Source organism: Primulina tabacum, chromosome 2 (assembly GCF_025594145.1).
Source record: "Primulina tabacum isolate GXHZ01 chromosome 2, ASM2559414v2, whole genome shotgun sequence".
Classification (NCBI taxonomy): domain Eukaryota; kingdom Viridiplantae; phylum Streptophyta; class Magnoliopsida; order Lamiales; family Gesneriaceae; genus Primulina; species Primulina tabacum.
This window is the reverse complement of record NC_134551.1, coordinates 15,328,950-15,354,322: the sequence shown is the minus strand read 5'-3', so window position 1 is coordinate 15,354,322 and position 25,373 is coordinate 15,328,950. Positions and strand designations below refer to the sequence as shown.

Genomic DNA, 25,373 nt, shown 5'->3' with positions numbered 1-25,373 from the left:
TCGAAAGCTGTTTTCTCAGTCCTCTCCACTCACTCACAAAATATGTGTGAGTTTAAAATTATAGGCACTCTTATAAGGTATATCTTGGGCCATATACTTTAATACCTGATATTATCACAATGGTTAATCACTCAAAAAGATTTCATAAATCATATTTTTATATTGATCAGAATATTAAAATTGACTTTTTTTTTCAAATAAAAATTTAAACATTCTTAAATAGATTAATGCATGTTCTAATTTAAATCTTTCAAACATGTAATGTATGACAATTTTTGCAAAAATTACTAAGATACAAACAATAAACATGATTTTATTTTAAAATAATATATATTATTTTTTTAAAAAAATTTTTTTTATATAAGTTTGTTCTCTCCTCAATCAGAATATGACATTGTCCCTAATGTCAAAATAACTATTAATAAAGAGTACGTAATGAAAGAGATATCACCTGGAATTTTATTGAAGATAACAAACTGAAACAAACGCAAACCAATCCACGACTTTTGAATCAATGATCCAACTTCCTTTTCTTACTGCTTGATTGCGATCAATTGATCTTTGTTATCATCGGATCAGGCTTATGAACAAAAGCTTCCAAATCATCAATTAATTGGTCGGCAGTCGAAGCACAGATGAGCATCCGTCGTGAATTTTCTGAAATGAAATTCTGTTCCACAGCTTTATCAAGAAATATCAACAAACTGTCAAAATAATTATTGATATTCAACAAGCCCACAGGTTTATTATGGATATTAAGTTGTGCCCAAGAAACAGTGTGAAAAATTTCTTCTAATGTACCAAAATCACCTGGTAGTGCAATAAAAGCATCAGAATTTTCAATCATTTGAGTGATTCTTTCATACATATAAGAAACTTTTAATTCCTCCCCAATCGTAACACCTGTAATATTTCCTTCAGCTAAAGCTGTAGGAATAATACCCAAAACCTGACTACCTCCAAGATGAGCATATGTTGAAACAGATCCCATTAACCCAATATTACCTCCCCCATATACCAAGTGAATTTTTCTCTCAGCCAATATCTTTCCAAGATTATTCGCTGCTTCTACAAACACTTCATTTTTTCCAGGACTCGACCCACAAAATACACAAATATTTTTCAATGTTTGTGCAGAGGATCCAGTCATGTTTTTACTTTCTTTTTTTTTCTGCGAAAATAGAGAGAAAGATGAGAGATTTTAAAGGAGTAATATGTTATCATGACAAAACTATGGGTCACAGCTGTAAACAGAATAAATAGTAAAAACAATAATGACACACATACATATAAACAGTAGTGTGATTGTGGCTCACAATTTTCCTCTGGTTTTACGTCCAGAAACGGCTTCAACGCCTTCTATGAGTCGAGGATATGCTTCTCATCCAATTTTCTTATAAATTGGCAAACAGGGTCTTTTTTAGTCGGATTCCCAAGACTATGACGCTCATCTTGGAATTGTTTCCATAAACGAAGAAGTTCAATATGCACATGTCCACTAGAATGCGTCTCAAGAGTCAATAAGATGTTATCTAAAGACTCCTTACTCAGCCCATTCTTAATGAAACCAATTTTATCTTCTCTGATTTTGGAAACACATCCCAAAGATCTGCATCGTTTGTCACAAGTCCATCTTGCACACTTATGACAAACCCCTAAACTTTTGGCCCTTCGTTTTTTCGCATAAGTGCTTTTTCCTAATCCAGGCAAATACCGAATGAGCAATGATTGTGGAACTTCTCCTCCTAATCGGACCTTAGCTTCTATTACAAGACGAATATCTTTTGGAATTCCTTTTTGCATTAGCAACCTCAATCTTTCACACCTTCCTGCATAAATTTTTCTTAGAACATTTTCAGAAACAGAGGGAAAATATTTACAAATTTTTGAGAGAATTTCATCCATTTTGAAAAGAAAAGAAATTATTTTTTTTTTTATTTTTGTATCAGCAATTGTGGGAAACTGATTTAACCGATTATGAGAGTCACGGAGTACCGTTATCCGCCATTTAACCGGGAAAATAAAAATATTAAGAAAACCTGAAATAAAAACAAATAAACTTAAATGCAACAAAAAAAAATCAAGGATCAGAAAGGGAAATAAATTCTTCTTGAAAGATTTCATTTTCTAAAAATGGTTTAAGCCTTTGTCCATTTACTTTAAAAATATCACCATTTTTAGGATTTTCAATATCCACAGCTCCATAAGTATACACATGCTTTACAACATATGGGCCTGTCCATCTTGATCGTAATTTTCCTGGGAATATGTGAAGTCGAGAATTATAAAGCAAAACTTTTTTACCAATCTCAAAAGATTTTCTAAGAATTGTTTTATCATGAAATGATTTGATTTTTGCTTTATAAATCCTTGAATTCTCATACGCGTCATTTCTGAGTTCATCAAGTTCATTAAGTTGCAATTTACGCAATTTGTTGGCATCATCCATGCTTGAATTTAAAGTTTTGATCGCCCAATAAGCTTTATGTTCCAATTCCACAGGCAAATGACAATGTTTTCCATAAACCAACCTATAGGGAGACATATTCAATGATGTTTTAAAAGCTGTTCGATATGCCCAAAGTGCATCATTAAGTCGCAGAGACCAATCTTTTCTATTTGAGTTAACAGTTTTTTCCAAAATTTGCTTTATCTCCCTATTAGCTAATTCAACTTGTCCATTTGTTTGAGGATGATAAGGAGTAGTTACTTTATGAGTAATACCATATTTTTTCATTAATGAAGCAAATGGTTTATTAGCAAAGTAAGTTCCCCCATCACTTATCATGGCTCGAGAAATTCCAAATCTACTAAAAATATTTTCTTTTAAAAATTTGATGACGATTTTATGATCATTTTTTCGACATGGAATTGCCTCTATCCATTTGGAAACATAATCAACTGCAACTAAAATATACAAGTATCCAAACGACGATGGAAAAGGTCCCATAAAATCAATTCCCCAACAGTCAAAGATTTCAATTTCAATGATAGGATTCAAAGGCATCATGTTTCTTTTTGAAATCGCACCAAATTTTTGACAATTTTCACAGATCTTGCAGATTTCGTGGGTGTCTTTAAACAAAGTGGGCCAATAAAATCAACACTGCAAGATTTTTGCAGCCGTTTACTTTGAAGAAAAATGTCATCCGCATGCTTCTGAATGACAAAATTTAATGACACTACTTACCTCATTGTCGGGTATGCAACGTCAAAAAATTTGATCTGGACAATACTTGAACAGATACGGATCATCCCAATAAAAGTTTTTTACCTCATTCAAAAATTTTCTTTTATCTTGGGAACTCCATTGCGGTGGCATTTTTCCTGTCACAAGAAAATTTACTATGTTAGCAAACCAAGTTGTAGTAGTAACTGAAAATAGATTTTCATCAGGAAAATTATCGTTAATCGGTGTCATTTCACAAGATGATCCTGTTACTGGTCTCGATAAATGATCGGCTACGACATTCTCGGTTCCTTTTTTATCTTTGATCACAATGTCAAATTCTTGGAGTAACAAAATCCATCGTATCAGTCGTGGCTTTGCATCCTGTTTGGTCAACAAATATCTAATAGCAGAATGATCAGTAAACACAATAGTCGTTGATCCAATCAAATAAGAACGAAATTTACCTAATGCAAATATTACAGCAAGTAGTTCTTTTTCAGTTGTGGAGTAATTCATTTGAGCATTGTTTAAAGTTCTACTTGCATAATATATCACATAAGGCTTACCGTTTCTTCTTTGACCCAGTACTGCACCGACTGCATAATCACTCACATCGCACATGATTTCAAATGGTAAAGACCAATCAGGAGGTTGCATGATAGGAGCTGATGTTAAATGTCGAATAATTTTATCAAAAGCATTTTGACATTCTTGAGTCCACTCAAATGCAGTGTCTTTTGTTAAGACGTTACAAATGGGTTTAGAGATTAAACTAAAGTCCTTTATAAACCTCCGATAAAATCCAGCATGTCCCAAAAATGAGCGAATTTCTTTAATGGTTTTTGGAGGGGGTAAATTGGCAATGACATCAACTTTTGCTTTATCAACTTCAATTCCATGAGATGACACGACATGTCCCAAAACAATTCCAGAAGTAATCATGTAATGACATTTTTCCCAATTTAAAATAAGACCATTTTCCTCGCATCTTTTTAAAACTTTTTCCAAATTTTCAAGACAATTATCAAATGTATTCCCAAATACAGTTAAATCATCCATGAAAATTTCCAAACAATTTTCAACCATGTCGCAAAAAATGCTTAGCATACATCTTTGAAATGTTGCTGGGGCATTGCATAAACCAAATGGCATCCTTCTGAATGCAAATGTTCCAAAAGGACATGTGAATGTAGTTTTTTCTTGATCTTCGAGTGCAATGGGAATTTGATAATAACCTGAATATCCATCAAGAAAACTGTAGTATGGATGACCTGCTACTCTTTCTAAAATTTGATCCAAAAATGGTAATGGAAAATGATCTTTTCTAGTGGCGTCATTTAATTTTCTATAATCAATACACATCCGCCAACTAGATGGGACTCGACTTGTTAACAATTCACCTTTTTCATTTTTTATCACTGTGATGCCAGATTTTTTTGGAACTACTTGTGTTGGGCTTACCCACTTACTATCAGAAATAGGGTAGATAATCCCAACATCAAGTAGTTTGAGAACTTCAGTTTTCACAACATCTTTCATGTGTGGATTTAATCTCCTTTGTGGTTGTTGAGATGTTTTAGCATTTTCTTCTAAATGAATTTTGTGTGTGCAAATTAGTGGATTAATGCCCTTGAGATCTTTTAGTGTCCAACCAATTGCATTTTTATGTCTTTTAAGCATATCAACTAATTTACCTTCTTGATCACTTTCTAGTTTGGAAGAAATTACCACCGGATATGTTTCATCTTCTCCAAGAAATGCATACTTCAATTCTTCTGGCAAGGGTTTTAACTCCAATATGGGTGGTTCGTCTTTGTTCTCATATTTTGCATCAAATTCTTTCTCTGATCCTGGTAACGAGTGATACCTGATAAAATCATCAAGATCAATTTCAATATTTTCTTTAACAATTTCAATTGAACAAATATCTAATTGATCACGAATACTCCCTTCTTGAATGTTTTCTTCCACAAGAGTTTCAATAAGATTTTCATCTTCACTTTCATCTCCTTTGTCATGTGGTTGCTTACAAAGATTAAAAACATTGAGCTCCAAGGTCATGTTACCAAATGACAACTTCATTATTCCATTCCTGCAATTTATAAGGGCATTAGAAGTTGCTAAAAATGGACGACCCAGAATTACAGGAATTGCATTACAAGCTTTGATAGGTTGTGTATCTAAAACTATGAAATCGACAGGATATACAAAGTTATCAACTTGGACCAATACGTCTTCTATCATACCTCTTGGCACTTTAACAGATCTATCGGCAAGTAAAAGTGTTACCGAAGTTGATTTTAACTCGCCTAGATTGAGTTCTTGATAAACTGAATATGGAAGTAAATTCACACTAGCTCCAAGATCAAGCAAGGCTTTTTTAATCTTTCGTTCTCCAATAATACATGAAATAGTAGGACAACCAGGGTCTTTGTATTTCAAAGTATTATTATTTTGAATGATTGCACTTACTTGTTCGGCTAAAAATGCTTTCTTTTTCACATTCAATTTTCTTTTCACAGTGCACAAGTCTTTCAAAAATTTGGCATATGATGGTACCTGTTTTATTGCATCTAATAAAGGAATATAAACTTTTACTTGTTTAAAAATATCATATATATAAGAATTCAAATTTGATTTTTTTGTATTTTTCAATGCATGAGGGAATGGTGGTGACACTGTCTGTTGAACCTCCTCTTCGCAAGTTATGGGTTCCACTTCCTTACCCTTTGGAGTTGATTTATCATCATCTTCACAAGGTTCAAGAATGGATTTTTCCACAACCTTACCACTTCGAAGGGTAATAACAGATTTTACCTGATCCATCGATCGAGTTCCAGAAGTTCCAGTTTGTGAATGATGATCCTTGGGATTAGGCAGAGGTTGTGAAGGAAATTTACCTTTTTCATGAACATTAAGTGCAGATGCAAATTTAGCAAGAGTATCTTTCAAATCTGTTATGGTTTGAGCAGTTTGAGTATTGATAGACTCTTGCTTTGCAATGAAAGAATTCAATGTATCTTCCAAATTTCTTTTAGGTGGAGGAACATAAGGTGCATAATTTTGAAAATTTTGGAAATGTGGTTGTGAAAATTGTGCAGCACTATCATTCCTCCAACTAAAATTTGGATGATTTCGCCAACCTGGATTGTAATTTTGAGAAAATGGTTCAAAATTTGGCCTTTTGAAATTGTTCAAAACATTGGCTTGTTCATGGAGACATTCTTTAAAAGAGGGCAAAGTGGGACAATCTTTTGTAAAATGATCACTTGTATCACAGATGTGACACACAATGTCTTGAACAGATTTTAATTGACCATTCTTTTTCAATTCAAGTGCCTCAACTTTTATTGCCAAAGAGGTAAATCTAGCTTGAAGATCATGCTTCATCTTTGAGAGTGTACATACCTCCACCAGATGTAGGAGATTGAATCTTGTTTGATGGTTCGATTGTACCTATAGTGTCCCAACTTTGAGCATTTTCAGCTAATGAATCGAGATACTCAATTGCCTCATTTGGATCTTTATCTTCAAATGTTCCATTACACATAAATTCAACCATTTGCCTATCTTTAGGTGTTAAGCCTTCATAAAATTGAGAAACAACTCTCCAAATTTCAAAACCATGATGTGGACAAAGATTAAGCAATTCTTTGTATCTATCCCAACACTGATAAAAAGTTTCTCCTTGTTTTTGAGTGAAAGTAATGATTTGCCTTTTGAAAGAATTTGTTCTATGAGATGGAAAAAACTTTTTCAAAAATTGTTGTTGCAATTCATCCCAAGTTCGAATGGATCCCGATCTAAGATTTCGTAGCCAAGTTTTAGCTTTATCTTTTAAAGAAAAAGGAAAAAGCTTAAGTCGAATGGTGTTCATGCTACAATTTAGATCATTATATGTGTTGCACACTTCTTCAAACTCTCGTAAATGCATGTATGGATTTTCAGAATCTAAGCCATGAAAATTGGGTAAAAGTTGGATAATACTAGGCTTAAAATTGAAATGAGATGCATCAGGGGGAAAAACTAGACATGAAGGTGCACTAGTAGGTGTATGATTCATGTGATCTCTAAGTGTTCTTCGTCTATCATGATCATGTTGAGATTGAATTTCATCTTCATTTTCTTGGATGGGTTCTTCCGCCATGTTTTGTAAAAATAAAGGGTTATTTCGAATGAGTCGACCACTAAGTGTACGTGACCAAATGCTCATGCAAATGCAAATGCAAAAAAAATAAAAACACACAAAAGCAATAAAAATTTAAATAAAGAAAAATAAAATATAAACAAAATTAAATAGACTTGAAATTAAATTATACTTCCCCGGCAACGGCGCCAAAAACTTGTTGCGACTTTGATTGTTGCACTCCCAAGAGCAGGTTGTCCACAAGTAGTATAATTCGGTGAGTCCGAATATCGTATCCACAGGGAAGCTAAGGTAATTACAAGTCCACTACAATGTCTTTTTGTTTTGTTTTTGTTTTTGTTTCTTTTTAATTTTAATTGTTTGAATCTTTAATGGGTAAATTTTAATTGTTCAAATTTTAATTTAAGTTGTTGAGATTAAAGGATCCATTCTTGGTATTTTAATAAAGTTAACATTAACGAACATTATTGAAATCCACTTAATAAAATGGTTCCAATATATTAAATAATTATATTTATATTATGTTATATATTATTATCTTATAAGTATATAATATATACCAAAACTTATAAATGTGGTCAATTATTTATTGTGCTATATAAATTTGTAAACACTGAATCAAGGTTCCCACTTTAAATGGTTGGTAAAACCAAACAAACATTTAAATGGTTCCAAAAATTTAATATTATAATATATTCATATATAATAAATCAAGGCATCCACTTTAAATAGTTGGTAACACCAAACTATCATTTAAATGGTTCCAAGAATTTAGTGTAACATATAGCAACAATAAATCAAAATTCCCACTTATAAGTAGGGTATAAAAATGCTTAAAGATATAAATATAACATAAACAATAAATAATGATTAAATAATATAAAACATAGATTCTTACCTTTTAGTAACCTTATTATCATGCCAAGAGTTTCACATTTTCATCTCAACTTTAGGAAGTTAGCTATTCATTATTCAAAGTGTAAAACTTTGAATATGAAATTAACATGCTAATTATATTTAAATGAAGAAATAAAGGAAAAATATAGAGAGAAATATTATACACTCAAAGGTTTGTTCATAGAATGAGGGATATCTCAATACATTACAATTCACCCCTATTTATAGCCAAATTTGGGGAGACAACCACAAATAAAATATTATTTTTTACACAAAAGTCTTCATTGGTGTTCCAAGATATTATATTATATTACACATCACTTTTGAAAATCTTCTTCTTGGAATTTGCTTCTTCACATAAAAATAAACATGTGGATAATTGAGTTGTCTAGTTGTGGTATTTTTTTCAAATCATTTGACCAAGTAATTTGAAAGATATGGTCAAAATACTAGAGCATGGTAAAACTGCCACTCCTTTGGTAACTTTATTTGTTGCTTAATTTGATCCCAATTGTGAGAGGATTTTTATCTCATGCTTGACACCAATATTGTAGATATTAACATCAACTTTCTACAGGTCCAAGAATCATCTTAATCCCATTTGCAACGCCTAGTTTATTCTTGTTTTATCGAACCTGTAAAAAATAGTAAAAACTTGTAATTAGACAACAACTTATATTTTATACAATTTATTATAAAACATATAATATTTAAACATTTAATAAAACAAAAACTATATATTTATATTATAAAAAATTTAATTAATGTACAATTTTTATGTTTATCACTAGGCGGTCCGTGAAAAGGCCTCTTGTTCTGCTGCTGATGCTGCTGAGGAGGAGGGCGGTGCGGTACCTGGGCTGGTCGCTTTCCCAAGCGATCTCTCTCGATATCACGCTGGTCCTGCTCTGCGGCTAGGGCTTTGGAGACAGCGACCTCATAAGAAGTAGGGTCAGACACCCTAACATCACGGCGCAAGATCGACCGTAGACCCACCAGAAAATGCATCATCTTGGCTCTAGCATCGTTTGCGATCAAGGGTACAAAATGACAACCCCTCTCGAACTTACGGATGAACTCCGTAACAGTCATATTTCCTTGCCTCAAGCTCATAAACTCAGTGGTCAACCCTGGTGCGCACTTCCTCAGCAAAGTATTTGGAGTAGAACACCTCCGTGAAATGTGTCCAAGTCAGGGTAGCCAAGTCAAGGGCTACTGAAGCTCCTTCCCACCATAAGCGGGCGTCTCCTCCGAAAAGATAAGAGGCACAACGAACTCGATCCGCATAGCCAAGCTCCATGAAATCAAAAATAACCTCGAGGGCCTTGATCCAGCCCTCGGCAATCATGGGGTCAGACGTCCCAGAAAACTCTTTCGGACGCATCTTCATGAATCTTTCGTAGACAGCCTCGGGCCCTGTCGGCCTGGTCGCCACAGCATTGTTCCCCGCAAACTGTGCGAAGAACTGAGTCATCCCAGCTAACATCTGGGCATTAATGTCCGGTGGAGGTGGAGGTGGTAAGTCTCTCTCCTGCCTCGGCTCCTCTCTGCCCTCTCGGCGAGGCTCCTCCCCAGTAGGGCGCTCAATGGTGCGTCTAGGGGGCATACTGTTCCATACATAACCCATACGTAACTAACATGCATAATTCCATAATTTATTTAAATTTAAATACTGAACAAATAAAATGAATCTGGACATACAATGCTTCATGAAATCATGTCGTTAAGAAAATAATTCATGCTTTAAAGAAAATGCGTAAATATAAACTTACAGACCAAAGACGTGACTTCGTGAGCTTCTCTTGGTCAGTAGTAGTACAACCCTATACAGAACCACCGCTCTGATACCATCTGTAAAGTCCCTAAAAATCCTTACTTTGAAATTTGCGGAAAATTTAAAATTTTTCTTTTTAAATAATTAAAATTGCCTCCTTCATAAATGAACTTATAAATAAAGTTTGATGTTCAATGTGGAAGCGGAAGAATTAACATTTTTGAAATAACAGTAAAAAGTTTTTCCAACAATAATTAAAACGTTTGAGCCATCAATTAAAAATAAATGCTGAACTGAGGTCCTCGGGTCCTACTACTGCCGACTCGAGCCTGCTCACTGGTCCCCGCCCTCGGCCCCGGCATCATCAGAACCTACAACAATCAAGTTTAGTGAGTCTAAAGACTCAACATGCATATATCGTAAATAACGAGTAAATACTATAGTAAAATTTCATTGAATAAAAATGTCGTGTCATGAGGCATAATGAAAAAGTGTCGTGTCATGATTAATTATAATACGTGCATAACTGAACTGAAAATATCATGGTAAAAATGTTTGCTCCTTGGAGCCCTGTACTGAAATAGCCTGTAATAATTTTCCTAGTGAGATTATGGTATACGCAAGTGGCCCCTGCACTGAAACTGACCGGTAACTGGCGACTGGATAATAAAATGCTCCCATGACCGGTAACTGGCGACCGGATAAAATAGTAAATGTCTGATCGGACAGTAGCCACAGTATACTGGGTGAAACTGAACTGAACTGACCGGTAACTAGCAACCGGACTGGTAATTGGCGACCGGATTTAGTAATAATCCCATGATAGTGTAATGGCCATAAGCAATATCGCATAATCTCAAAAATGAACATTTTATATATTTATGCACGTAATATAATTAAATGGCACAATTAAATATCCTGTAATAATTTACTGCATGGATTGGATCGCTCCCAGGCCCGCTGCAACCTAAATATGTCATGAAAAATATGCAATAGATTTATGGGACCAAACTATGCAATAACATTCTAAAATGTGACAATTACGCCTACCGACATCGTATTTAATCATGACTCCGAACCAACCCGAACCAACACTGAACCGTCATGTAGTCATGATTAAAATCTAGGTGAATGGAGGCCAAAACAAGAAACGCTCTTTCGAGAGTCAATTTGGCACATCGCACCGTAAATTCTCGTACGACCTCAAAAATGATCCGAATGACAAACGGTCAAAAACATGACCTTCCCAACTCAATGAGGTACTGTCCAGTCCAAGGCCATTGGCTAAAACTCAACCCAGAACTCGAACGAGCCACCGAACCGACACAGCAAGTTACTGTCCCAAAAATACAGCAACCGGGCTTGGTTTGCTTGCGTCGTTTGCGAGGCTAATGGCCATTGGGGCTTGAACCACCAACCAAAACCTCTTACCAACATCCCAAGGAATGATTTGAACCATGGCTATGGGCCCTAGGCCAGCCACAATCCTCACCATTCCAGCAACCAACCGAAAAGATTCACCCGAGAGCACCTTTGCGCGCGTGAGGGGTGTTGTGCTTCGCTTGTTGTCTCGTCTCGTTCCAGTGGCCATTTGATTGACCATGGCACGATCTAGACATCTTGGGGCATGGTATGAACCGTGGCTAAGGGCTTTAGGCCAACCAAGATCCACACCATTCCACCATACTCGAACCAACACATGCTGTCAAAATCAAAGGGGCCGAGAAGGGGAGAGGCTGTTCTTGCGTTTGATTTAAAAACTGATTAACCATGGACCAAGCCACCTAAAGGGCGACTTAGTCACGTCTTAGACATGCTAGGGAAGTGATCTAACCATGGCTATAGGCCCCTGGGCAGCCAAGATCAGATCCTTTCCCCTCATGACAGCAAACTGAATTTTTTTTTTCGAACACAAATGGACACCAGTGGAGTTGCTGGCATTTTCGAATTTCCAGCAAGCATGGGGGTTGAAGTACTGGACTAAAGTGATCCTAATCCATCCTAGAACATGTCTAGATGTCGCCTTGGGAGCCTGGAATCGAGCCAACCACCTGAAGCTACAAAAACAAGCAAAAACCGTGAAGCTGCATCATGAAATTCGAAATTTCTGCATGTGAAGTTTTCTGAAAATGCTGAGGTATTTCGGTTTTTGCTTAATAAAACATGATCATGTAATGAAAATAATTGATATTAGGACTTGATTGAAGAGTCAAGGAAGAATATATGCATGCCTGGTTTCGTTTGAAAGAAAAACGAAAAGAAGAGACGATCCGGCGCGGAGGAGGTGGAGTGCTTTCTTTTCTACCTTTCTTGCTCTCGATTTTTCTCTCTAGTTTCCTCTAGTGCTAGCCATGATTTTTCTCTCCAAAATCACTCTGAATTTTGAGACTAAGGGAGGGGGAATGGTGGTTAAGAGGGTGAGGAGAATGGGTGCAAAATATAGGGAAGAAAATCAAGACCAAGTCTACCTCTCATTCAAATTTTGAATTGGTTTGATCAAGTCTTTTTGGGGGGAGCATGGCCGATATTATCCATGATAATTAGACTAGGATATTGCTTATTAATAAACTAATTAAGGTTGATCAATAATTAAAAAGGTTATCATGCTAAAAAATGACAAAGAATGGGTCAAAGGTGAGTTGGCATATCCTTGCTCAATCTACTAAGGGTGGCCGAAAATCAACACTAAAAATGAAGAGAAATGTTGTTTAGTTACTAAATTTATAACCTTAAAAGCCTTACCTATTCTTTAAATAATTTAGTGAACTAACCCCTTAATTAAGGAACTTAAATGAATTTATTTTCTACTCACCTCAAGTAACTTAAATAATTCCTTAAACTTCCTTATTAACTTAAATTAACTTACTTGCTAGCTAAAATAACTTCTGGAAATGATTTCTAAATCTTAAATTTTATCTCTAAACTCCAACTCCAGTCCGGCCTCACTGAAATAACTGAAAGAATAAAATTAAAACTACTGAAATGAAATAATTAACTTTAAAGAAAGGCACTTTAAATACTCATGTAACAAAATCATTTTAATTTAAATACTAGAACTATGCATGGTTTATACGTAGTCTAAGTTACGGGTTCTACAAGCAGCAGCAGCAGCAGGAGGAGCAGGGACGTGCCGTCCAGAGGACTTTTGAGCACCCAGTCAGTGGCGCCCCAAACCTCGCCACGTAATCATACAACATGTGACGTCATATGGATAAAAATTTTCTTTTCGACGATGTAATAATATAATGCATATACGACAAAATAGTGCAATCACCACACTATCTACGTCAGTGCAGCAAAAACAGTATAATAAATACATACACACATAACTCAAATAAGACAATAAACTATACTGTTTCTATCTACTATCAACTACAGGACTGTTTGACTAGACACACGTAGTCCTTCACCACTATCCTGTCTCATGGCATAGTCCTGTAACCTGTCCAACAGAAACAGCCCCCAAAGGGTGAGCATATACAACAATCATCATCGTAATACATAACAGTTATATTAACAACAACATAAGATATAACTGAAATGATAACAGAAATACCCCATTTGCCGTTTATGGACAATCAACCATCAACAACATCACAATGCAACAACATCGACGATACGTCGCACCCCAACACCGGCGACAGCAATATCGTCGAACGAACAACAACATCGACGATACGTCGCACCCCAACACCGGCGACAACAATATCGTCGAACGAAGAACAACATCTACGATACGTCGCACCCCAACACCGGCGACAGCAATATCTTTGAACGAACAACATCAACGTGACAACATCAACGAGACGTCTCCCAACAACGATAGTCAACAATATCAACAATAATAACAACAACAAATATAATACCAAATCACCCAATTTCGGTGATTTATCATCGTTCAACACAATAGTATTCATCAATACTAAACAATAACAACATATGCTCGTTCGTCAACACGTACCTGATAATCGAGTATATATACAATCTGGCTATTTCTTTGATCCTGAGGCTTGTGATGTATCTAAATAATTCAACAATAATTATCAGATCATTGTCACCGTATCAACACAGTTATAACAGCCTCAATATATAACATCAAATTGCCCAACAACAATTAATTCAACAAAATATAAAACTCGATTATAAATTCGTATTGTTCAACAATTTAATATTCTGGTGTATTTAATTCACAATACTACCATCAAATACACCCTAATTAATTAACTTCAAATAATAGGCTATTTTACAACATCCGTCAATTTACGAAAACTTTATATCAACGTGTAGCCTATACTTCGTACACTCCGAATATATAATCAGAATTAATAACTACTGATAAACAACTCTCCAATCTCAGTCCAACGATTAAAAATCCCTAATTAAAACAAATTAGGAATAATTCAAAATAACACTACTATAATCTTCTCTACTTCGTTAAAATCATACACTATTCAACAATCTTCAATTTCAGTATGATTTAACGATTTATCGAATTTATTCCAGAAATCGACGAATTTCAAACATCACCAAAACTACAAAATTTATACCTCAAATCGAAGACCTCGTGTCAACGATCCCAGAACTGAAGTCGGTTCGTCGATTGGATAAATCGATAAGCCGCAAAATCAAAAAGAAAATCAAAACACTATATCACCTCGTATCTGCTCTCACCTCTCTGTCTCATTTATCACATATGAGTTTGGTGGAATTAAATATGAATTCCACCGACTCAAATAATTAATTAAATTTTTTTTAATATTATATTATATTATATTAATAAAATAATATAATATAATATATTTAACATTTCAACAACGGTACATCCCTTTGGACCACTCAAACGATCAAATTTTCAAAACTCAAAACACTGAAACTTCTATATCTTTGAGTTTTTTTACGTTATATCCAAATCTCAAATCAATTGGACTTCATATGACCAACATATGTCATATTTCATTCTTTAAAAATCATTAATTATTTAGTAATCTCATATTACTAAATCAACAACTTGTGATATTACTTCAGGCATTACATTTCTACCCCCTCTTAAATGAATTTCGGCCCCGAAATTAATCAACAACAGTAATAACATGCATAAATAAAAGATGTGTCATACCATCAAAATAAGTAGGGGTAGAGCTCCCTCATATGCCGCTCTGTCTCCCAAGTGGCCTCTTCGACACCTCTATGTTCCCACTGAACCTTCACCATCGGTATAAGCTTACTACGAAGCTTCCGTTCAGATCGATCCAAAATACAAACTGGTCTCTCAACATAAGACACATAAGGATCTAACTGAACCTCAGAAATATCCAAAACATGTGAAGGATCCGGATCATACTTCCGCAACATCGATACATGAAACACATCATGAATACCAGATAAAGATGGAGGTAGAGCCAATCGGTAAGCCAAAGTGCCTATCCGCTGCAATATCTCATACGGGCCAACATACCTCGGTGCCAACTTTCCTTTCATGCCAAATCGTATTGTGCCACGAAAAAGAGAAACTTTCAAAAATACTCGATCGCCCTGCTGAAACTCTAAAGGTCTTCGTCTTTTATTGGCATAGGCGGCCTGTCTATCTTGAGCTGCTTTCAATCGTTGCTGTATCAACTTTACTTTCTGTTCCATCTCATGAATCATATCAGGACCGGTAACTGCAGCTCGATCAACATCATCCCAGTATAACGGAGATCTACAACGTCTCCCGTACAATGCCTCAAATGGAGCCATCTGAATACTACTCTGATAACTATTGTTATACGCAAACTCTACCAATGGAATAGATTACTGCCAAACAGATTTAAAATCCATAACATAAGCACGCAACATATCCTCCAGCGTCTGAATAGTACGCTCAGTCTGACCATCTGTCTGGAGATGATAAGCCGTACTCAATCTCAACTCTGTCCCCATCGCAGTCTGCAATCCTTCCCAAAAATAAGAAGTAAATCGAGGATCTCTATCAGATATAATAGACACTGGAATCCCATGCAGTCGTACAATCTCTTGTATATACAACTGTGACATCGTCAAGTACGTACTACTCATGCTATAGGGTATAAAATGTGCAACTTTCGTCAATCGATCAACAATCACCCAAATAGCATCAATAGTTCCAGTGCTTCTTGGCAAATGAGTCACAAAATCCATCGATATGTGCTCCCATTTCCAGGTCGGTACTTCTAAACTCCTCAATTCACCTCCCGGCCTTCTCCTCTCAGCTTTGATCTGTTGACAATTGAGACATCGACGTACAAAATCCATCACATCACATTTCATTCCTTTCCACCAAAACTGAGAGCGTAGATCCTTATACATCTTCTTACCACCAGGGTGGATAGAATATCAACTACAATGTGCACGCCGCAACAGGCCCTGACGCAACTCAGATATATCAGGAACTACCCATCTATCATTCATCCTCAAACTGCCATCATCAGCCACTCTAAAACGAGTATCTTTTTTATGAGAAACTAACTCCCTCCATCGCTGAACTCTCTCATCTGTCATCTGTGCATCATGAATACAACCATATATATCAGGTTCAGCTAATAAGGTAGATACCTGGATAGGAGTCGTCAAGATATCAAAATCATATCCCAAGGAACAACAAGACATCATCATAGATGATAAACGACTGACATCCTCTGCAGTACAACTCACTTTACGGCTCAATGCATCAGCTGTAGATTGGCTCGACCAGGATGATATTCAATCTCACAATCATAATCCTTCAGCAAATCTAGCCATCGTCTCTGTCTCATATTCAACTCTGTCTGAGTAAAAAAAATCTCAAGCTCTTATGATTAGTATAAATTGTAAACGAGGTACCATATAAATAGTGTCGCCATATCTTCAAGGCAAAGATAATGGCTGCCAACTCCAAGTCATGCACAGGGTACCTTGTTTCGTGTGGTTTCAGCTGTCTCGAGGCATATGCCACAACATGTCGATCCTGCATCAAAACACATCCCAAACCATGTAATGATGCATCAGTATAAACAACAAACCTCTCATTTTCTGTAGGAATTGATAACACCGGTGCATTCGTCAGTCGGTGCTTCAACTCCTGAAAACTCCTTTCACATGCTTCAGACCACTGAAATCGCACACCTTTCTGAGTCAACTGTGTCAAAGGCCTAGCAATCTTTGAAAATCCCTCGATAAATCGACGATAATAGCCTGCTAAACCCAAGAAACTACGAATCTCAGGTACAGATGTAGGTGCAGACCACTGTAACACGGCTTCGACCTTCGTTGGATCAACAGAAATCCCATCTCTCGATATAACATGACCCAAGAAGACCACTCGATCCAACCAAAACTCACACTTACTGAGTTTGGCATACAACTGTCTATCTCGCAACACCTGTAACACTGAACGCAAGTGCTCTGCATGCTCAGCCTCACTCCTGGAATATATCAATATATCATCAATAAACACAATAACAAATCGATCGAGATAAGGCTGAAATACCCTATTCATCAAACTCATGAACACAGCTGGAGCATTCGTCAACCCAAACGGCATAACTATAAACTCGTAATGCCCATATCTGGTCCTGAATGCTGTCTTCTGAATATCCTCCTCTCTAACTCGTATCTGATGATATCCTGACCTCAAATCAATCTTCGAATATACTGAGGTTCCCTGTAACTGATCAAACAAATCATCAATACGAGGGAGGGGATATTTATTCTTAATCGTTACCTTATTCAGCTGTCGATAGTCGATACAAAACCGCATAGTTCCATCTTTATTTCTCACAAATAAGACTGCTGCACCCCAAGGCGATACAGTAGGGCGAATGTATCCCTTGTCCAGCAAGTCCTGCAACTGGGCTTTCAACTCTCTCAACTCTGCTGGTGCCATTCTGTAAGGAGTAGGAGAAATAGGGGAAGTATCTGGCATAAACTCGATCCCAAACTCCACCTCACGGGCTGGTGGGAAGCCTGGAATCTCATCAGGAAATACATCGGCAAACTCAGCAACTATAGGTATCTCCTCTATTCCCACCTCCTTCTTCTTTTCTGTCACATCTACAGCATAAATAAGATAACCCTCATGCACATACTCCAATAACCGAGACATCCGGATGGCAGATACCAACGGAACACGGGGACGAGAACCCTTCCCATAAAATGTCCAACGCTATTTTTCATCTGTATAAAAATATACCACCCGCTGATAACAATCAACTGTCGCACAATATCTCCTCAGCACATTAATTCCCACAATACAATCAAAATCAGTCATCTCTAGAATAATCATATCAGATCTCAGCTCATAGCCCTCATAAGAAATAATACCATCTGATATCATAGATACAACTGATATATCAACTCCAGAAGGTGTCGAAACAGAAAGAGGCATAGACAATGGAGACGAGCGCATATGATGCTCAACCACAAACCTCTTCGATATAAAAGTATGCGAGGCACCAGTATCAACAAGAATATAAGCAGGATAAGAACATAAATAACACTTACCCGCTATCATCTCCTCTCGTGCCTCCTCTGCCTGCTCTCGTGTCAAAGCATACACCTGTGCCTGAGGCGGACCAGCTCCCTGCATACGTGGTTGTCCTCCAGAAGGTCGTGGTGTAAACTGCTGAGGCTGTCGTCCTCATCTCTCTGAGGATCTACCTCTAGCACTTCTAGGCTCTCGTTGTCCCTCACGACTAGGACACTGTCTCGCCAGATGACCAACACCGCCACACTCAAAATAGGTGATCTCGGTCTGTATACACTCTCTGATCAGATGAGGTCCCCCACAACGATAACATCTCATTGCTCTGGACTCTCCTCTCTGCCCCTGAACAGACTGAGAACTGCCCCCACGACTCTCAACACGTCGTGAATCAAATCGACGCTTCCCAGATGATGCTGAAGAAGAAGATGAACCCTTCTGATATTTAAAAGATTGTCCCTGAGGTCGCAATGACTCCCTAGTCGGCTCTGATAATCGTCCCTGAGCCCCATACTCCTGCATAACTAACTCAGCCATCTCAGCCCTCGTCACTGCATCCTCAAATGATATCGGGTTGTTTGATTACACACGATCAAATAACTCTAACTTCAATCCTTTCAAGAAATGCCTCATCTTAGCATGAACATTCGTAGCAATATGTGGCACATATTTCAACAATGCAGAATATCGAGTCTTATACTCAGCAACAGACATACTACCCTGTCTCAAATCCTCAAATTCTTTCTCTTTCTTTTGTCTGGCTGCTATAGAAAAATATTTATCAAGAAAACGAGACCGAAACACATCCCAATCAACAGTACGGCCCTGAGCTCTCAATCCGGCCTCAGTCGTCTGCCACCACAATAGTACATTCCGCGAAAGCTGAAATGTAGCCAATCGTAACCAAGCAGACCTAGCACACGGTGCAGTCACAAATATCTGCTCTATCCTCTCAATCCACTCCTCTGCTCGCTCACCGGTCTCAGAACTATCAAATCTCGACGGAAGATAACTGCTGAACTGTGCCAAAGTCAACTCACCAGGCAATAAAGGCTGATCTGCTGGTGCCTGTCCCATAGGAGGAGGTGGGAATGGATTTATCTGTCCAAATCCACTGTGAACCTCGTCTGTTTCCTCGTGTGGATGTACCTGTTCTCTAGCTGCCATCACTGGAAATCAAATTGTTAATCATAACATTTAGCAATTACAATCCAATAATCATCATCACACCTTTCGCACGAAAGTACACGCAACTAAAGAACAATCAATCATATCGAGAAATCATCAATAACAAGTCAAATGCACAGACACACGCAGATAATATCGTCATCCAACTCCCTCATCACAAACCCAACTCTTAACCATCCCAGACATCTAACATATGCTCTGATACCACCAAATGTGGCGCCCCAAACCTCGCCACGTAATCATACAACATGTGACGTCATATGCATAAAAATTTTATTTTCGACGACGTAATAATATAATGCATATACGACAAAATAGTGCAATCACCACACTATCTCGTCAGTGCAGCAGAAACAGTATAATAAATACATACACACATAACTCAAATAAGACAATAAGCTATACTGTTTCTATCTACTATCAACTACATGACTGTTTGACTAGACACACGTAGTCCTTCACCACTATCCTGTCTCATGGCATAGTCCTGTAACCTGTCCAACAGAAACAGCCCCCAAAGGGTGAGCATATACAACAATCATCATCGTAATACATAACAGTTATATTAACAACAACATAAGATATAACTGAAATGATAACAAAAATACCCTCTTTGCCATTTCTGGACAATCAACCATCAACAACATCACAATGCAACAACATCGACGATACGTCGCACCCCAACACCGGCGACAGCAATATCGTCGAACGAACAACAACATCGACAATACGTCGCACCCCAACGCCGGCGACAGCAATATCGTCGAAAGAATAACAACATCAACGATACGTCGCACCCCAACACCGGTGACAGCAATATTGTTGAACGAACAACATCAACGTGACAACATCAACGAGACGTCTCCCAACAACGATAGTCAACAATATCAACAATAATAACAACAACAAATATAATACCAAATCACCCAATTCCGGTGATTTATCATCGTTCAACACAATAGTATTCATCAATACTAAACAATAACAACATATGCCCGTACGTCAACACGTACCTGATAATCGAGTATATATACAATCTGGCTATTTCTTTGATCCTGAGGCTTGTGATGTATCTAAATAATTCAACAATAATTATCAGATCATTGTCACCGTATCAACACAGTTATAACAGCCTCAATATATAACATCAAATTGCCCAACAACAATTAATTCAACAAAATATAAAACTCGATTATAAATTCGTATTGTTCAACAATTTAATATTCTGGTGTATTTAATTCACAATACTACCATCAAATACACCCTAATTAATTTACTTCAAATAATAGGCTATTTTACAACATCCGTTAATTTACGAAAACTTTATATCAACGTGTAGCCTATACTTCGTACACTCCGAATATATAATCAGAATTAATAACAACTGATAAACAACTCTCCAATCTCAGTCCAACGATTAAAAATCCCTAATTAAAACAAATTAGGAATAATTCAAAATAACACCACTATAATCTTCTCTACTTCGTTAAAATCATACACTATTCAATAATCTTCAATTTTAGTATGATTTTAACAATTTATCGGATTTATTCCAGAAATCGACGAATTTCAAACATCACCAAAACTACAAAATTTATACCTCAAATCGAAGACCTCGTGTCAACGATCCCAGAACTGAAGTCGGTACGTCGATTGGATAAACCGATAAGCCGCAAAATCAAAAAGAAAATCAAAACATTATATCACCTCGTATCTGCTCTCACCTCTCTGTCTCGTTTATCACATATGAGTTTGGTGGAATTCAATATGAATTCCACCGACTCAAATAATTAATTAAATTTTTTTTAATATTATATTATATTATATTAATAAAATAATATAATATAATATATTTAACATTTCAACAACGGTACATCCTTTTGAACCACTCAAACGATCAAATTTTCCAAAACTCAAAACATGAAACTTCTATATCTTTGAGTTTTCTACGTTATATCCAAATCTCAAATCAATTGGACTTCATATGACCAACATATGTCATATTTCATTCTTTAAAAATCATTAATTATTTAGTAATCTCATATTACTAAATCAACAACTTGTGATATTACTTCAGGCATTACATTTCTACCCCCCTTAAATGAATTTCGACCCCGAAACTAATCAACAACAGTAATAACATGCATAAATAAAAGATGCGTCATACCATCAGAATAAGTAGGGGTAGAGCTCCCTCATATGCCGCTCTGTCTCCCAAGTGGCCTCTTCGACACCTCTATGTTCCCACTGAACCTTCACCATCGGTATAAGCTTACTACAAAGCTTCCATGCTGCGGAGACGAACCCCGATACCTTGCTGATGATAGGTACCTTACAGCTTTAAGTTTCTATTTGCATTCCAATGTTTTGGGAATCGAGATTAAGATTTTGAACTTAGTATTGCGATAGGATTGCATGCTCTACTCAGTATTATTTTCGGGATTAAGATAGAATAACTCTGACCTTTGCATGCCTATAAGCTTAGCTCTTGTGATTATTGGTTTCAACTTAGTGTTCCGAACTTTCAGGGAGAATTTTCATAGCTGGCTCAGCTACCAAAGCCCTGATAGATTCAGGGGCCACTCATTCATTTATTTCGGAGGTCTTTGCTAACTTCCTCAAGGTCAAGACCATCGGGCTAGATGTAGCCTATTCAGTAGTATTGCCTTCTGGTGAGGAGATGGCAGCTACCAATGTGATCCGAGACATAGATCTTGAGCTCAATGGAAACCTCGTTTATGCGGATCTGATCGTGTTGCCGATGCCAGAGTTTGACATCATCCTAGGGATGGACTGGCTATTGCAGAAAAGAGTTTTGATTGACTTCCAGCGGAGATCTGTTCTAGTCCGATCGCCTGGAATGACTCAGTTCTTATTTGAGCCGGACAGGTACTTTCCTTTACCGCGCATTATTACGTATGTTCAGGCTAGGAAGCTCATGCATAGAGGGTGTCGGGCGTTTCTAGCGACCTTTATATCTGTCCCCGAGGCGCCCAGTCAGTCAGCCGCAGATGTTTCGATTGTTAGAGACTTCTTAGACGGACGTCTCTGGTATGCCACCCGAGAGAGAGGTGGAGTTTTCTATTGAGCCTATGCCAGGTACGGTTCCGATTTCCAAAGCACCGTACCGACTAGCACCGACGGAGATGGCAGAGCTTAAGAAGCAGATTCAGGAACTTCTTGACAAGGAGTTCATTCGCCCGAGTTTTTCACCTTGGGGCACGCCAGTCTTGTTTGTTAAGAAAAAGGATGGCTCTATTAGGCTTTGTATTGACTATCGGGAGTTGAACAGGGTTACACTGAAGAATAAATACCCACTTCCGAGGATTGAGGATCTGTTTGACCAGTTGCAGGGAGCTTCGATATTCTCCAAAATAGATCTGCGTTCAGGTTATCACCAGTTGAGGGTGAGAGACGCCGATGTTTCGAAGACAGCTTTCAGGACTCGTTATGGCCACTACGAGTTCCTTGTGATGCCGTTCGGTTTGACGAATGCGCCAGCGATCTTCATGGATCTCATGAATCGCGTATTTCAGTCGTACCTCGATCAGTTTGTGATAGTGTTCATAGACGACATTCTCGTCTACTCCAAGAATCAGGAGGATCACAGCAGGCATCTGACCATAGTGTTGCAGACATTGCAGAAGCACAAATTATTCGCAAAGTTCAGTAAATGCGAATTGTGGTTAGAGAAGGTGGCGTTCTTAGGCCACATTGTTTCTAGCAGTGGCATTGAGGTAGACCCAGCGAAAGTTGCAGCAGTCAGAGATTGGGTTGTGCCGCAGAATGCATCAGAGATCCGCAGTTTTCTTGGCTTAGCAGGATATTATCGGAAGTTCATTAAGGGATTTTCCTCTATTGTCGTTCCACTCACAGCACTGACAAAGAAGAATGTGAAATTTGTTTGGAGCGAGGAGTGTCAGAAGAGCTTCGATACTTTGAAGCAAGCTCTTATCTCAGCACCAGTTTTGGCCATGCCGTCAGGGCCCGGTGAGTTTGTTCTGTATACCGATGCTTCGAAGCTCGGTCTTGGCGCCGTATTGATGCAGCATGGGAGGGTGATAGCTTATGCTTCTAGACAGTTGAAAACTCATGAGAAGAACTACCCTACCCATGATTTAGAGTTGACCGCCGTAGTTTTTGCCTTGAAGATTTGGAGGCACTATCTGTATGGAGAGAAATGTCAGATCTTTACCGACCACAAGAGCCTCAAGTATTTCTTTAAGCAGAAGGAGCTGAATATGCGTCAGAGGCGTTGGTTGGAGCTTGTGAAGGACTATGATTGTGACATTAGCTACCACTCCGATAAAGCTAATGTAGTTGCAGATGCACTGAGCAGAAAGGTCGCAGTGATGGCCCATTTGACAGTTTCGAGACCTCTTCAGTTTGAGATGCAGAGGTTTGATCTTGAGACTTATCCTCGAGGTAGAGTTCCTTGTCTATCTACCTTGACCATTCAGTCTTCCCTTATGGACCGTATTCGCAGTGGTCAGTCATAAGATGAGCAGTTAGCAAAGTGGAAGCAGAGGGATGAGGCCAAGGGCAGTGTCTTGTATTCAGTTAGAGATGGTATTGTGAGATATCGAGACAGGATATGGGTTCCTAGCAGTGGTTCTATCCGAGCAGACATTTTATCAGAGGCCCATATGTCGTCGTACTCTATTCATCCAGGGAGTACGAAGATGTACAAAGATCAGCAGCTTTTGTATTGGTGGCCTGGTATGAAGAAGGACATCAGACGGTTTGTATCTGAGTGTCTGACTTGTCAGTTAGTGAAGGCAGAACATCAGAGACCAGCAGGTTTGCTCAAGCCTCTTCCTATTCCCGAGTGGAAGTGGGAGGATGTTACCATGGACTTTGTGACCGGATTGCTGAAGTCAGTCAGAGGATCAAATGCTATTTGGGTGACTGTAGATCGTCTTACCAAATCAGCGCACTTCTTGCCTATTAAGACGACTTTCACCATGATTCAATATGCGGAGTTTTATATCCGAGAGATAGTCCGACTCCATGGCATTCCAGTTTCTATCGTATCTGACAGAGATCCCAGATTTACTTCCTCATTTTGGAAGAGTTTGCAGTCGACTATGGGGACGAAGTTGCTGTTTAGCACAGCTTTCCATCCGCAGACAGATGGGCAGTCAGAGCGGGTTATTCAGATTTTGGAGGATCTTCTCCGTGCTTGCGTCATTGATTTCTCAGGGAGTTGGGAGTCGAACTTGCCATTGGTTGAGTTCACCTATAACAATAGCTATCAGTCGTCTATAGGAATGGCTCCGTATGAAGCTTTGTATGGTCGCAAGTGCAGATCTCCTGTTCATTGGGATGAAGTAGGAGAGAGAGCAGAGTTGGGTCCAGAGATTATTCAGCAGACTGCCGATGTAGTATTCAAGATCTGTGATAGGATGAGGACTGCTCAGAGTCGACAGAAGAGCTATGCAGATCAGAGGAGGAAAGAGTTAGAGTTTGCTGTCAGCGACCATGTCTTTGTGAAGGTGGCACCTATGAAGGGTGTCATGCGATTTGGGAAGAAAGGGAAGCTCAGTCCGAGATTCATTGGACCATTTGAGATCCTTGACAGAGTTGAGACGCTAGCTTATCGTGTTGCTCTTCCGTGTTCCACGTCTCTATGCTGAGGAAGTACATGGCGAATCTTTCGCATGTCCTGAACTTTGAGCCGTTGCAGCTTACTCCGAACCTATCTTATGAGGAGAGACCA

The 25,373-nt window shown here is 37.9% G+C and overlaps 1 non-coding gene and 1 pseudogene across 1 annotated transcript; one reads left to right on the top strand and one right to left on the bottom strand.

Annotated features, from left to right (window-relative positions):
* Positions 1-1,359: 1,359 nt before the first annotated feature.
* LOC142537535 (uncharacterized) lies at positions 1,360-6,734 on the bottom strand (annotated as a pseudogene).
* Positions 6,735-6,792: 58 nt separating this feature from the next.
* Positions 6,793-6,901, top strand: LOC142538160 (small nucleolar RNA R71). Its single transcript, XR_012818698.1, has one exon. It is a non-coding gene; the product is annotated as a small nucleolar RNA R71 (small nucleolar RNA).
* Positions 6,902-25,373: the final 18,472 nt, after the last annotated feature.